A 3,981-nucleotide genomic window follows, 5' to 3' on the forward strand; every position below is an offset into this window, starting at 1 on the left:
CAAAATGTCACTCTGGTCCATTATATTGATGATCTTATGCTGATGGACCCACTAAGGAGGATTTGTCAAAGACTCTAGATTCATTGGTACAATATCTCATACAAAAGGTTGGGAAATTAACCCAACAAAGAAGATTCAGGCACCCTCCACCTCAGTAAAATTTCTAGGGGTCCAGTGGTGTGGGGCATGTCTAGACATTCCTACTAAAGTGAAGGATAAGCTATTACATCTGGCCCCCCAAAACAACTAAATAGGAGGCACAATGCCTAGTGGGCCTCTTCGGATTTTTGAGGCAACATATCCCTCACTTGGGTGTTATACTTCGACCTATTTATCAAGTGACACAAAAGGCCTCCAATTTTGAGTGGGGCCCAGAACAAGAAAAGGCTCTGCCACAGGTTCAGGCTGCTGTGCAAGCTGCTTTGCCACTGGGACCATATGATCCAGCTGACCCGATGGTGCTAGAAGTGTCAATTGTAGATAAAGATGCAGTGTGGAGACTTTGGTGAATCACAGCGTAGACCATTGGGATTTTGGAGTAAAGTCCTGCCATCCTCTGCAGACAGCTACTCCCCCTTTGAAAAACAGCTATTGGCCTGTTACTGGGCCTGCGTGGAGACTGAACGCCTCACCATGGGCCACCAAGTCACCATGAGGCCTGAACTACCTATCATGAACTGGGTATTGTCTAACCCACAGAATCATAAAGTTGGACGTGTGCAGCAACACTCCATTGTTAAATGGAAGTGGTATATATGAGATTGGGCCAAAGCAGGACCTGAAGGGTCAAGTAAGCTGCATGAAGAAGTGGCCCAAATGTCCACAGTCTCTACTCCTATCACATTACCTTCTTTCTCCCAGTCTGCACCTATGGCCTCCTGGGGAGTTCCTTACCATACTTTTACTCAAGACCAAAAAAGTCATGCTTGGTTTATGGATGGCTCTGCACAATATGCAGGTGCCACTTGTAAGGGGACAGCAGAGCACTACAGCCCCTTTCTGAGATCTCCCTAAAGGACAGCGCTGAAGGGAAATCCTTCCAATGGGCAGAACTTTAAGCAGTGTACCTGGCCATTCAGCTTGCCTGCAAAGAAAAATGGCCAGAGGTGAGACTGTATACTGATCCATGGGCTGTGGCTAATGGCTTGGCTGGATGGTCAGGGAATTGGAAGGACCATGATTGGAAAATTGGTGACAAGGAGGTGTGGGGAAGAGGTATGTGGATAGACCTCTCTGAATGGGCCAAGAAGGTAAAGATAATCGTGTCTCATGTGAACATTCACCAAAGGGTTACCTCTGAAGAGGAGGACTTTAACAATCAAGTGGTTAAGATAACACGCACAGTATTTTACAGAATACTTTCGCCTTATCCTTGATTTTAAAGTAATATTTATTGTGGAGAAAAGAGCTATTTCATTATAAAAATAAAATTCATTGCTGGGAAACTTGAAAAATAAAGTAAAGTCTCCTCCCCTAAAGGAAATGTTAACATTTCAGTATCCAGGAATAACTCGTGCTTTGGTACATGCTCTTCCAGTCCTCCTTTGCAAACCTAGCAGCTCAACAAAGCGCCTGAACATACTGCCTGCAAAGAGAGAGGTCACCGTGAACCTCTGTGGTTCAGACAGAGGTCAGCAGTTTCTGCAAGCTGATAAGAGCAATAATGGGCAGAGCTTTTTGCCTGAATCATCCATCCTGGTTAAGATAATGCGTTAGGATGTTTCTTTTTGTACATAGTCAAGCTCAGCCATAATAAATAAATAATGATGTCTCTTTTCAAAAGTCTTCAAAGAGGGAAAAGGGTCCAAAGGGGTGAAATCTAATTTATTTTGAATAATGGCACAAGGCTGGAAGCTTTATGCACAACATTTTCATAGGTTTGCTTTTTATTAATCAATTTTTACAAATGAATTGTGGTGCTGGAGGATACTAAAAGAACCATGGAGTGCTAAAAGGACAAACCAATCTGTCTTGGCTAAAGTTCGGTCAGATTTCTCCTTGGAGACAAGGATGGCGAAACTTTATCTGTCTTCCAACTTTGGGCATGTTGTCAGGAGAGACCAGTCTCTGGAGAAAAACATCACGCTTGGTCAAGTAGAGGGGCAGAGAAAAGGAAGAAATCCCTCGACCAGATGGATCGACACAGTGGTGGCAACAATAGGCTCACGCATAGGCATAATTGCGAGGATGGAGCAGGACTGGACAGTGCTTTGCTCCGTTGTGTATACGGTCACCATGGGTTGGCACGTACTCCATGGCACCTAACAGCAACAACGTTTTCACAAATAGCAAGCCCAAGAGGCAGAGAGGTTGATTAGTGGGTCCCATAATCTAAGTACATATTGTATTTGTGGCTCTATTTTTATTTTATCTTGTTAAACAAACATTCATCGGGTGAATCCACCTGCTGCTCACTGTCTCCTTATCCAAGACTTGGCATTTATGACACTAGTAAGACATGTATCTACTGATGTATGCATTAGCAACATACATCTGACAGTAATGCATGCCATAGTACATGGCAAAAGTAATGCTGGTTGTGGGGGTTACAATTGGATGTCAGCTTGGCCGGGCCATGATTCCCAGTGGCGTGGCAGTTATGTAATGATGTCATTTGGTAGTTGTGTAGTGGTGCAGTCATCCTCCTTTTGTTATCTAATGTGGTCCTCCTCCGTTTTCACAGCACTCCAATTTTCACACAATGGCCTCGGTTTAGAACTTACATAAAAACTTTTAGATTCACTGCCAGTGACCCAATGCGGACTCCTAGCAAGACCCTGTGGGTTTGTGAGACTGTAACTGTTTACAGCAATAGAAAGCCCCGTTTTTCTCCCACAGAGCTGCTGGTGGCTTCAAACTGCCAACGCTGTGGATTGCAGCCCAACATGTAGCCACTTTGCCACCAGGACTCCTTAGTCTCTGGAACTAACCCATGTTGATAAGAAAGGTATGATGTACTGTGCGGCAGATTCCATACTGGGTACTAAGGATGTGAAGACAAATCAAAGGTTTCCTCTGTACTCAAGGCATTATAGTCTAAGAGGAAATCATGGTAGGTCTGTGATTACCATACATCATGGCAAGTGCTGTGCTAGGGGTAGTATAAGGGAGCTTCAAAAAATTCCTGGAAAAATCCCATTGCCTTTTAATTCCACCCTTCCACGATCTTTTTGAAGCCTCCTCATAATCTGTATATGGAAGCCAGTGCTGTGAATGCTCACTGCTAGGCACCCGGCTGGATCTGGCTTATCATCATTTGAGAGTGTAAGAGTCATCCTAGAGGCAATCAGTTGTGAAGTATGGATGAACAGACATTAGCATGAGGAAGAACGCATAGACTGGCCCACGATCAGACGTCAGTTGGCTGGACCATGATTCTCAGTGTCTTGGCAGTTATGTAATGCTGTGATTTGGCAGTTGTGTCATGATGTTTTCTTTTGTTATCTGATGTGGTCATCCTCCATTCTAGCAAGGAATGTATGCAGAGGAATGAGAACAAATGGGGCCTTAGAGATGTGTTGTGGTTGTTATTGGGTGCCGTTGTTTGGTTCTGACTCATAACCACCCTATGTACAATGGAGCAAAACACCACTGTTGCCAGGCCACCCTCATGATTGCTCTTCTGGGTGAGCTCATTGTTGCAGCCACTGTGCCAATCCTTCTCGCCAAGAGCCTTTCTCTTTTCCGCTGCCCCTCCACCTACCATGAGGTTCGTTTCCAGGGACTGGCCTCTCCTGGTAACATGTCAGAAGAGGTGACACTCAGTCTCACCATCCTTGACTCTAATGAGTATTCTAAGTTCGCTTTTTCTAAGACGCAGTTGTTTGTTCTTTTGGTAGACAATGGTACTTCCAATATTCTTTTCCAGCACCATGATTCGAATACATGGATTCTTCTTTAATCTTCCTTATTCATGGGCCAACTTTCACATGCACATGAAAGAATTAAAAGTACCATGGGGCTGAGGTCAGGGGCACCTTA

Source organism: Echinops telfairi, unplaced genomic scaffold, assembly GCF_000313985.2.
Source record: "Echinops telfairi isolate 266 unplaced genomic scaffold, ASM31398v2 ScPeMD7_7468;HRSCAF=8506_0, whole genome shotgun sequence".
In the NCBI taxonomy this organism is placed as follows: domain Eukaryota; kingdom Metazoa; phylum Chordata; class Mammalia; order Afrosoricida; family Tenrecidae; genus Echinops; species Echinops telfairi.